The sequence below is a fragment of the Tachypleus tridentatus genome, chromosome 1, assembly GCF_004210375.1.
Source record: "Tachypleus tridentatus isolate NWPU-2018 chromosome 1, ASM421037v1, whole genome shotgun sequence".
In the NCBI taxonomy this organism is placed as follows: Eukaryota; Metazoa; Arthropoda; class Merostomata; order Xiphosura; family Limulidae; genus Tachypleus; species Tachypleus tridentatus.
In genome coordinates this window covers 20,009,127-20,021,579 of record NC_134825.1, presented here as the reverse complement: position 1 = coordinate 20,021,579, position 12,453 = coordinate 20,009,127, and the positions used below count along the sequence as shown (strand labels likewise).

The 12,453-nt window shown below is 36.4% G+C and overlaps 1 long non-coding RNA gene across 3 annotated transcripts; it reads left to right on the top strand.

The window, feature by feature from the left end:
• Positions 1-3,562: 3,562 nt before the first annotated feature.
• Positions 3,563-8,678, top strand: LOC143244372 (uncharacterized). 3 transcript variants are annotated; one of them, XR_013025079.1, is made up of 3 exons: positions 3,563-3,670; positions 7,415-7,552; positions 7,747-8,678. It is a non-coding gene; the product is annotated as an uncharacterized LOC143244372 (long non-coding RNA). The 3 variants fall into 3 exon arrangements; XR_013025090.1 differs by lacking the exon at positions 3,563-3,670 and adding an exon at positions 5,419-5,671 and having other exon boundaries at positions 7,750-8,678; XR_013025045.1 differs by lacking the exon at positions 3,563-3,670 and adding an exon at positions 5,424-5,671.
• Positions 8,679-12,453: the final 3,775 nt, after the last annotated feature.

Genomic DNA, 12,453 nt, shown 5'->3' with positions numbered 1-12,453 from the left:
TTTCGAAGAAGAAAAGATCGACATGTTTTAATAGAGAATTAGTAAGTCAATTAAGTCGTTGTATTTTGTTGTTGTTGTTTTATTTCGCGCAAAGCGACATTAGGGCTATCTGTGCTAGCCTTCCCTAATTTAGCAGTGTAAGACTAGAGGGAAGGCAGCTAGTCATCACTACCCACCGCCAACTCTTGGGCTACTCTTTTACCAATGAATAGTGGAATTGATCGTCGCATTATAATCCCCCCACGGCTTGAAGGGCGAGCATGTTTGGTAAGACCGGGATTCGAACACGCGACCCTCGGATTACGTTTCCACATTTCTTGATCAATCAGCCTCAAACTGAATGACATGAGGAAATGGATATGGAACTCCTAAATCCAGTTTCATACTGATAGGATTCTTGAAAATATTTTCTTTTTTGCATGTATTAGTACCTTTAAATATTTTTATGGTACTTTAAACATGTACTACATTAAGGAAAAAAAATAAGTACAACTTCCTATCTTTTGCTACAAACGAATTTTTATTTCACACTTCCAACGGACAGTTACTTCAGCTAAAAATCAGGTAAAAAATTAATGCGGTGAAAAAATAAGTAGGCAATAATAAATATATATGTGTGTGTGTGAATTTGTACGTATATTGTTACGTATTATAATGGCCCAGCATGGCTAAGCGCGTTAAGGCGTTCGACTCGTAATCCGAGGGTTGCAGGTTCGAATTCCCGTCGCACCAAACATGCTCACCCTTTCAACCGTGGGGGCGTTATAACGTGACGGTCAGTCCCACTGTTCGTTGGTAAAGGAGTAGCCCAAGAGTTGGCGGTGGGTGGTGATGACTAGCTGCCTTCCCTCTTGTCTCACAATGCTAAATTAGGGACGGCTAGCGCAGATAGCCCTCGAGTAGCTTTGCGCGAAATTCAAAAAACAAATGTTACATATTACAATTTCATGTAGCCGGAAGTTTTAATTTCACAGTTATTTGAATTTTAATGTGTACTAAGTTTATGATATTTGCCAACAAGATCGATACACACAATTATTTTTTTAACATAAATATGTTTTAAGATAGAATAATACAATTGATAATAATGTTTATTACAAATATTGGTTTATATACAAGAATTTTACAAACAATACTGAGTATTACATCTGGTCTGGAACTGAATTCATTATCGACGTTCACGGAGAACGAATTAACTCCATGTCGATAAACCTGCACACTTCTCTTGACGGGAATGTTAGCTCGCACCATTCTTCACACGAGTTTTTTTCCCGACGACAATATCTAATGTTTTCGTAGAAACACTAACGTCTGGAGTAATTCACTGAAGTTGAACGGTTTGTAATGTTCGAAATGGTCAAATATCTGTTGTTTCGCGATTACTAAGTACACAATTATAGCTTCCGAAGCTTATAGTATTAATTTTGTATTAATTGTTAAAAATGGTCATATAAAATAGCAACCATAATATTGACTAATACACATAATAACATTAATAGTATTTGCATTTTCACTTTCTGCCCACCACGGTTATCAAATCCTGGTTTTTAGTAGTATAAGTCCGCAGACATACATATTTAATAAAAATTGCTGTCGAGATTTAAGCTATCAAACGATGTATTTAAAAGATAGGCCTGGCATGGCCTAGCGCGTTAAGGCGTGCGCTTCGTAATCTGAGGATCGCGGGTTCGCGCCCGAATCGCGCTAAACATGCTCGCCCTCCCAGCCGTGGGGGCGTTATAATGTGACGGTCAATCCCACTATTCGTTGGTAAAAGAGTAGCCCAAAAGTTGGCGGTGGGTGGTGATGACTAGTCTTACACTACTAAATTAGGGACGGCTAGCACAGATAGCCCTCGAGTAGTTTTGTGCGAAATTCCAAAACAAACAAACAAACAAACAAATAAAATTTAAAAGATATGTAAAAGATAAATAAATGTGTACACAATAAATACACTTACTAAGAACACTTTCATATTTGCATTGTCTGCTACACACACATACCTTACATCTGAAAATTCGCGTCATCATAACACGTGACTGAAACCTACGTGAAATGTTTCAATTACAAATAATTAAACCATGGTTGGAACATGTCATCTGGTTAAAATCATTGTTCGGAATATGAGTTCTCTACACTTCCTTTCTCTTTCTTTGTAATCGAGGTTGGACGTGAATCCGAGGGTTCATGGCTCACGACCCATTGCCACAAAATGCGCTCCATATTTTTTGAGCTTTGGGTGATCTCTAAGAATAAGAACAAGGGTCAAATCTTACTAGTTGACCAGGCAGGAATAACTTTATAAGCTATCGATTAAAAACTACAGAAGGCAAAGCGCAGGTAGCTTCTTTGTGTGAAATTCTGAATCAAACAAATTTGAATAAATTTATGTTTCGTTCTTTTTGACTCTCATGTTTAAACACAAATATTCTGATTCAAACTTGCTTACCAACTTTCAGCATCTTATGATGTTTTATGAATATAATGATTTATCAGTTGTCTGTTAAATTACGACTTGAACTTTATTTTGGTTTAAAGATGATTGTAATTTCATTGTCATTATTTTTGTTTTCATAAAAAAATATGTAAATATTCTTAAAGTATCTTCATATTTTATCAGTCTCAGCGCCATATTTCTTTTGTGACTTATTTTGCACCAACTTAAGTAAAATTCACTTGGAGAAGGAGTTTACGATAATCATTATTTAGCATGTTTATATTAAGTGGTGATATTCTGATAAGTTCATTACGTGCTATTTTGTAAACAGAAATAATTATCTAATCATTGATAGTATATGAAGCAAACTTGTCGCGTGTGTGTTCTACAAGTTATATCCTGCTCTTACTTTAATGTTTCTTTCATTAACAGTATTAGTTAGAATGTTTAGCATATTTGTGTTTGTTTTGCGCTGTTAACCAAACATGTATGTTTAGGACAAATCTATGAGTCCTAAGTTGTTAAATGTAATCTTATAATATTGTTGGGATTATGGCCCAAAATATTGTTAACAGCAAAAGTGTCCAGCATGCGAAACAATTGATTATGATCTTTATAAATTAATACAGTATATTCAATTAGCTATAATTATTACTGGGTTGATTTTATAGTTGCAACATGCGCAGTTAGTTTTATTTTATAGGTTTATGACGAATAGATTAAAGCAGATTTTAAAATGTATTGTGAATAAACATTTTAGCTTCTTGCTAAAAGAGACACGATTTTAATATTAATTATGTCAGATAAGGTGAGGTCTTGTACCAATTGCATTCTATTTTTCGGACAGGCTTAATTACTTCTAATAGCATAAAAAGATACCATTACAGTATGGAAGTGTGCTATGCATTTTCCACTCTTTTAGCTAATGTGAGTGTTTTAAGTTGCATTTTTCTTCTTATCCTTCTTTAAACACAGGTTACACAACTTTCGCTTTCACTAAAAACACATGGAGAGTTTGTTTATTGACATATTCAAGACCAAAGCCTGCCCTGAGATCAGGTTTTTCAACGGTTTAAGTATCACGCAAAACTCATTATGTTTTATAATTTTTTTCTTGTCATTTTCAGGTACCAAGATCATGCAATTAAAATTTTCCTCAAATGAACGTTAGTGTCTGATTTGGAATTTGTGGACTACTATTTAAAGGGAACTGTGGTCCAGCACTTATATAAAGTAAGTATTGTGAAATTTAAGCTTAAGTTGTATTTCATATTTTACTTTTATTTAATTATAATATGAAAAACATTTACATGAAATATTAAATAAATATATTAACAGAGGTATATCTCGTAAAGTCTTCACCCGGAGTTCAATATGTGTCACAGTCTCTAGCCCCCAACTGGCTAAGTCGTATGGCTGTGGACTTACAACACTAAAAAGCGGTTTCAATACTCGTGATAGGTACAGTACAGATAGTCCATTGTGGATAACTACAAACAAAACACTGTTTTTTATAGTCTACAGCGATGCTTAGGCCATTGCTCGTTTTGGAGGGGAGTTCCCAGTGAGTGGTGCAAACTGACCTCCCGATTATCTGCAGATTAGAGGTGTCAACATTTCCAGTTGCTTCATATTTCCAGAACAATGCATCAGCTGGGCGTATGACTTTGACAGTGACTATATAAAAGCAGCGAGTCCATGATTTTCATATTCCTTCTAAGGAATCACCGATTCAGTGAGACAACTTGATTTTCATTGGCGATTCCAATATTGGTTGAAAAAGGGGTAAATTGTTGGCTGTCCCAAATTTAAAACGTATGTATTTACATACAAATGGGAATTGTTAAGAGGCAAATTATAACTGGTGATTGAAAAACTTTTTCATAAAAATATTTTAACGCATCTATATATCACTCCTCTTAGAAGTACGGAATTTAACGTAAATTACCTATTATAATATATATATTACTGAAGTGAGGCCTAATCTCGTTACTTTCAATCTTATTTGTTTTCATAGTCATAATCTAATAAATCAAATCCACTTGCCTCGCCAACCTGTCACATTCTCTCTTTCGCAAATTGCCAACAGTTCTATGGCATTTTATATGGCTTATAACGAACAGGAATAAAAACAAAAATTTAACATATCAAATAGCGTGTTATACTGCACTATTTTCTGTGCTGAGAATTGTCTATTTCGCGCCCAGTTCAAAAATCTTACGTGAATCACAAGGGAAAGTGTAAATTATGTAGTACAGTCCTCACTGTAAATCAGTATTGTGTGATTTCTATGTGTTTAGATACATTGTTCCTTATAATGTTAAACTTATCTGTTTCAAATATAACAACTAAAGCAAATATTATTGCAACTAATCATACAGGGTGACCCGTAAGTCCCTATCCATCCATATATCTTATGCATCCTCATTCTCGCTGCATAATAAAATGCGACGCTATGTTGTGCGAGACATTTTCAAGTGTAAATGGGTTTACATCGGCCATATTTCTCTGAAAAAAAGAAACAAATTTATAATAGATGCGTAATTGAATATAACATAATAACATATGGATGGGTAGGGACTTACGGGCCACTCTGTACAGTGATTGCATTTGTGTTACTAACGGCATAACACTTTGTTAAATGAGCTAAAATATTACAGAAATTGTACTGTGTGGCAAACGGTGAATTTGTTTAATGGGAAATGTAGAGACTGTGGCTATTTGAAACCAGATTTTTATTTTTTAGTTTGGTGAAAATAAATAAAAAGAATGAACTTTATAACGTAAATAAACAACACTGACATTTGCGAGTTTAGAACGCTATCGAGACCAATAGCAACGTTCCAAAGTCAAGACCAAACGAGCTAATACGAAGACCTCAAATGTTCGCCTCGAGGCTAAGACAGGTTACTGAGACACTATTTCTGCTATAGACGAGTTGCAGTTACGTCACGCAATGACGTGATATAAACTCATGCTGCCATGATGGTAGGCTTAACGCCGCATGAGTGTGCCTCAGTTAGCTTTTTCTCATAACAGTTCTGAATTATTTTGACCATGGTGACTAAATGCGTAGTTGTTGGTTGTCAGAACAGACAAACCGAGATCCAGGAAAGAGCTTTCACCGTTTTCCGTCGGATCCTGAGCGTAGATCTAGATGGATCGCTGCAGTAAAGCGAGAATGTTGACAGCCCACCAGCGCGAGTCGTGTCTGCAGCGACCATTTCATTCTGAGTAAGTAACCACTATTTCTGCAGGACATAATAAATATATAGTTTAGATTACAAATATAGGAGGGCTCTGAAACCAGAAACGAAATAAATCGTTCTATAGTTGTATTGAGGCTGTACAAATATAATATAATATTATTTTACTTTTATAAAGAGGTGGAAAAGGGGGGCTGTATAAACAGTCATAAACAAAATAGTTCATGACAGGTCACAAAAAAACGATTATAAAATTATATTCTTGTATTATTTTTTAGCTTAACATGCATCACGACTTGTATTGTATAAAATTTACTTTTCATTTAAAAGAACGATACATAAACAACTCAGTTACTCTTGCCTCTTGGATTACAGTCTTCTTGTTTAATCAATAACAGTTAATGATTCACTTTTATTTAAATAAAACAAATTCAGGCTGCAAGTTATTTACATATAATATTATATACTGGTACTTGTGTATTTGTCAACTTATATATACTCTTCAAAAAAAGAAACGCAAAAGGCAAAGTTTGAGACATATTGTTAACAAGTTTATTCCGGGTAGTTCTGTATGACATGTGTGAAACTTTGCACATTCACTGCTGAACATCCAAAGTCTGCAAAGGCGAAGTCCACGCTCACTAGTTGAAGTTTAACGTCACTCAACGTCAATAACGAGTATGCCCCCCGTGAGCATCAATAACTGCTTGGCATCTCCTGCCCATGGAAGCGATGAGATGACGAATCACATCCTGTGGAATGACTGTCCACTCAGCCTGCAAAGCTGCTGCAAGCTGAGGTAGAATTTGCGGTTGAGGTTGTCGCCGTCGCAGACGTCGGTCCAACTCGTCCCAAAGATGTTCGATGGGGTTTAAATCTGGTGATCTGGAGGGCCAGGGAAGAACGTTGATGTTGTGGTGTCTCAAGAAGACAGTGGTGAGTCGGGCTGTGTGAGGACTGGCGTTGTCATGTTGAAAAACGTCGTTGACGTTCACCATGATGGGTTGCACATGGGGCCTAAGAATCTCGTCGACGGTTGCGTACGGTCTGATCGAAAATCCTACGCAGCCCTGGTATGGTTGAGGCAGTAGACGTCGCAATGGTGGTCCTATCCCGAAGGTGACGTAACCGGATGTAGCGATCTTGTGCGGGCGTGGTCACACGAGGTCTGCCAGATCGTGGACGGTCACGAGTTGATCCATGTTGTTGGTGACGATTCCATAGCCTCGTGATGGTGCTTGGGTGGACATTCACAGCTCTGGCAACATCTGATCGAGATTCGCCTGCTTCCAACAACCAATGGCGTTGTTGCGTTGTGCTTCAGTCAGTCTTGGCGTAACTGTATTGCGTGTCGGTGGCTTAACATTGAGCTATGGAAACGGAGAACCCGTCACTTTTATAGGGATTTTGCACACGTTGCACTTGCAAAACATGCAAATCTCTCAAACAAATTTATTGGACACGAATGCGATTTGGCGAAAAATCCGTTGTTTTCCTCCGTTTTCAAAGTGCAGAACTTTTATTGTCATTTTGGTCTGACAATCAGTGCCTTAACACGTGTAATATCACATACTCTGAGCTTGTAACGTTATTACATATATTTTTATTTTAACGTTATTACTTTTTATTTTAAAGAGAAATATATGTAACGTTATTACATATATTTCTCTTTAAAATAAAAAGTATCCCTTTTGCGTTTCTTTTTTTGAAGAGTATATATGAAAACAGCTAATCGTCACAAAATTATCTAATGTTTATTTTTGTATTACAGGTAAGAGTGATGACCCCCTTTACCCAGACTACGTTCTTTCACGGTTCCAATATGTGTCTTCTCCACAGAAGAAAAAGTTAAAAGTCGCTCTGGAAACATTCAACAGAAGATCAGCCTCCAAAAAGCAAAGATGATGTGGTCGGTTTTTAATTGTTAAACTTTTGTTAAAACCATAAAAAAATGTTTATTTCAGTAACCTATGATGTGTTTGATTTTTGAGTATTTTTTTATATAAATATGTCCTTTGTAACTTTATGTTTAGGTTTCTGATAATCATTTAATAAACATGAATATATATAAATCAATCACAAGTAGTTTTCATTTTGTTTCAGTAGTGTCCCAGAGTGAAACTGACCAGTCTCTGCTGTCCATGTCAGCTTCTGCTCCTGCTGAGTACTGTGTGGAAGCTGCTGTTAAAGAGGAAGGTGGACCTCAAATTCCAGACATAGCCAGAGAGATCTTCATACAGACTGATCTTAGTATGACTGATATTGAAGCTTTACAGACAGAGCGTCAGCAATTGAGAACTAAAAATATTGCTCTACGTGAAAAACTTGACAGTATTTCATTTGATCAAAATCTTTAGAAAAAGATGACAAAAAGGTAAGTGTTCTCACAGGTTTGAACTCATATGCAACTCTGATGTGTTTCTATCATATCTATTTATTTATGTTCACAAAAGTAAAATTGTCATATCCAGCCAGGTCTCAAAAGATTACAATTTCCACATTTATCACTTAATATTTAAATATTCAATAAGAGCAGTCTATGTAGTAAACTGAAATACCGTACAATGATAATTAACATAACAGGAAACACAAAACATTTCAAATTGATGGCACTGATTTTATCAATATAAAGATCCTGACTCAATCATTTTCCATAATCAGATAAATATATAGATCCATTCATATTGAAGATCGATCTGATATGACTAATGACAACATTTACACACGCGGTCACAGTTCTCAATGTATACATCCATACATACGGTCGACTGCGCTTTCTGGTGATGTTGCCTACCAATATGGCGTCAGCATTGAAATCACGTGATCAGTGACATCACATGCAAAACATCTAATGTTAACCAGCTCGTCATATAATCTAAACCTGTAACACCATATTCAGTCTTTGTCCAATCATTCAAACTATAATCTGTCGGAGTGTGTTAACTTGTACTCAATGATATTAACATTAATGTGTATCTGTTTAGCGATTACCTTTCATCATACGTTGGAAACTTCGAGACACGACAAAAGGTAGACCTTCACATTTAAGCAGTTTTTGTATCTACAGTTCAAAGATGTTCATTAAACGTTTAAAGTTTACAATGAAAAGAACAAACTGTAAATCATGAACTTTTTATTTCTAACTAACTTGCGTCCGGCATGGCCTAACGCGTTAAGGCGTGCGCTTCGTAATCTGAGGGTCGCGGGTTCGCGTCCGAGTCGCGCCAAACATGCTCGCCCTCCCAGCCGTGGGGGCGTCATAATGTGACGGTCAATCCCACTATTCATTGGTAAAAGAGTAACTCAAGAGTTAGGGGGTGGGTGGTGATGACTACCTGCCTTCCCTCTAGTCTTACACTGCAAAATTAGGGACGGCTAGCACAGATAGCCCTCGAGTAGCTTTGTGCGAAATTCAAACAAACAAAATCTACCGAACTCATCTTACTACAAGGTCTTGTGGTGAGAAATTTAAATCTCACTTTCATTTTTCATAATAAAGGTTTCTCGTTGTCAATTTTAGATACAAAATTCGGTAAATGTCGTAGGAAATTCATCAACGTTCTTGCTACATGTTATATGTTTCACAGGGGGCCAAAACTTATCAAAGTATTGCTTCTCTACACTTTAATTCTTTGGAATATTTTTTAGGATAATAGTGAATGGCTTTAATAAATTGAACACTAGTTGTTTAAATTTCCAATTAGTTTATTATTATTGTATATTCCCTGAATGTCCGACATATGGCAGTAAATGCTCAATAATTTTTTTTCTGACGTTAAATCGAAATAAACCGTTTAGTAACAAAATATAACAACAACAGATATATTAGTGACTTTTATTTTTTCTCCAGTGTTTCAAAAAACAACACTTGTTGTGCATATTTGATCATTTCCTGCAAGTATTTCTTGGTTAGATATTGACTTCTATATATTTTGATCTAATGAATAAATTAACTTCTTGATAAACCCTTACAGACTGAACCATGTAAAAAAGTGGTTGTCGAAAATTATTCTTGCAAGTGTATGGTCATGCAATTTATTAACTATGACATATTATTTATAACATATGTGAATATTTTTTGAACTTTTGATCTTCTTCAAACTTTCAGCCATTTTCTGACTTAAAGTATAACTGAAATTCCTTGCAAGCCATAGAATAAGGTTCGTTAATCGTAAGTTCTGATTCTAAGTTTTGAACAACCGGTTTCTCTTTTTACTCCAGTTGGTTGTCGTCAAGCTGAAAATTCTCTCAGATACAGTGTTAGAATGAAGAATGGAAAAACATATGCTCCAAAATTTGTTTAAGGTTTGGAGACAGAAAAGCTTTGAAGAAAGGAGCCCATTGTTGGTCCAAATATAACGACGTATAGATTGATTGTTTGAAATTAAGCAAAAAATTACACAATGTCCTATCCGTTCTCTTCCCACCAGGGGTATCAACACTCGATTTCTAGTGTTGTAGGTCTGAAAACATACCGCTATGCCACTGGTAGGCATACAACGACGTATCACTATCCTTTTGTTCTAGAGTGATTAAAAAAAAAAGATAATTCGATGAAAGGTAGATAACCATTCACTTATTTTGAAAGAGGCGAACGAGTTGCACAACCTCTATATTTTCAGACTTCTTTCAAATCTAAGTATCTTACGGCTTGAAGTTTTCTCTCCTCAAAGTCGACCCATTTCTCTAAGTAACTGATTACTGCATCAGGGGAATTTTTGAGCCATTTAGTTGGTTGTTCATTATCGCACTTCTGTATCATTTGCCGAGCCAAAAATTCATAAAAAATTCATTTTTTTCCCATCTAGCAGTTGCAAAATATTACTTATGACGGTGTAAAATTTAACAAGTATCACTCCATTTGATTGAAGTTTTTCGTCACTACTGGCTGAATATCGATGCAAATGTTCATTACAAATCCTAGACAGGATTTTCCAAAATTATCATAAAAACTTTTTAAAAGTAGGTGGCTCACTGTCGGTTTAAAAAATAAGCTTTAATAGGCTCAAAGTAAGATAACAATTTTTTTACTGCTGACAATAAAGAGAATCATTGGGTGGGTACATGATGCAACAATTAAGACCAGTAGGTCTCCAAGCGGTTGAAAAATTGCTTTAGTTCTGAGGTTTCCTTACTGGAAGAGCTGCACTCGTACATTTTCATGATGACTTTTGTATATTATACAGGGTGTTCGGAAAGTCACTGTGCACTTATATGTTTATTAACAGACATGTTTCAATATAGAATACAGGAGGTAAATATGAATGACAATTATAAACAATGTTGAAAGTGATCCCCGTTGGCATCAATACAGGCTTGGATCCTTCTTATTTTGTTTCTAAACACCGCTATCAGTTGCTGGCTTGAAATAGACTGAATAGACATATGATTACAAAACAGCACAGTGACTTTCGGAACACCCTGTATTTTAGACAGTTACACATATTGTGTATTCTATGCAGATTACAACCAGCTTTGACGAGATGCTGATTACGACTTTGCAATGCGGTGAAGGCACTATTTTATCCCCATAATTTACATTGGTATTATATAAATACGGCCCGGCATGGCCTGGCGCGTTAAGGCGTGCGCTTCGTAGTCTGAGGGTCGCGGGTTCGCGCCCGAGTCGCGCCAAACATGCTCGCCCTCCCAGCCGTGGGGGCGTTATAGTGTGACGGTCAATCCCACTATTCGTTGGTACAAGAGTAGCCCAAGAGTTGGCGGTAGGTGGTGATGACTAGCTGCCTTCCCTCTAGTCTTACACTATTAAATTAGGGACGGCTCGGTGCAGTGGGCTAACAACCTACTCACTTAAATACCTGTTCATGAAACCGCAAGTGATTGCGGCCCTATGTTCCTTGACGGAACCGAGTGGTAGATGAATGAATGATTATTTTAATACATTGGTATCTACTCCATAAGCTACCAGTTGCTTGATCGACAATACGTTTTTTTCTGACGTTTGCGTGAAATGCTGCAAACACTGTGTTTGAATCCTCAAAACCAAAGACAATAACCATAATAGGAACGTCCTCATTCCTTGTAAAGTATTTAAATATTTTAGAACTAACGGGAAGGATTTGTATTCACTTTGTTGGAAGCATCAGTACAAAAAAACAAACAAACAAAAACATGACTACCACTCAAGAATTTAGGTTCAAGCTTCTTAGACTGTGGAGGTAAAACGTTTGTGATGATGGCTGACATCATTGTCCGTCCACAATAAAACTTATCAGCAATTTGGAATCTCTAAACAAATCCTCATATAGTTGACTTGTAAGTATGTGAATGATAGACGGCGTGGTAGAAGTAAAATGCTTCAGAGACAGCCACTTTATTTTCGTCTTGTGAACCATTTTTACTAAAAAAAGTTCTGACTGTGCGTGAGGTTACCGACGCCTTCAAATTTTCAATGGGTGCTTTGGACTTTGAGTGTCGCTTTACATCATTTTTATTATCAGGATTTATTTTAAATGAATGATTGCACTGCGCAACAAAGATTTTGCTTCTTGAACACTGTTGGGTGTTCCTTATAGATTTTTGGCCGCTGATCACGAAAATTACATCCAAATTTGCCCATCACGTACCGTTTCATCGAAATCTTCAGTTTCACCAGGACATTGCTACAATGGAAAAACGATATCAGGGCAACTGGAATCCGTCAATGCTTGCTGACTACTGTTGGACACCGCAAAGTGATGCATCGGACATTGAATACAAACGAAAATCAGGAGCAAGACATTTTTAATTATGTTGAACTCAATAGCGGAAACATAAACGCAACATACGTTAACATACAATAACATACGT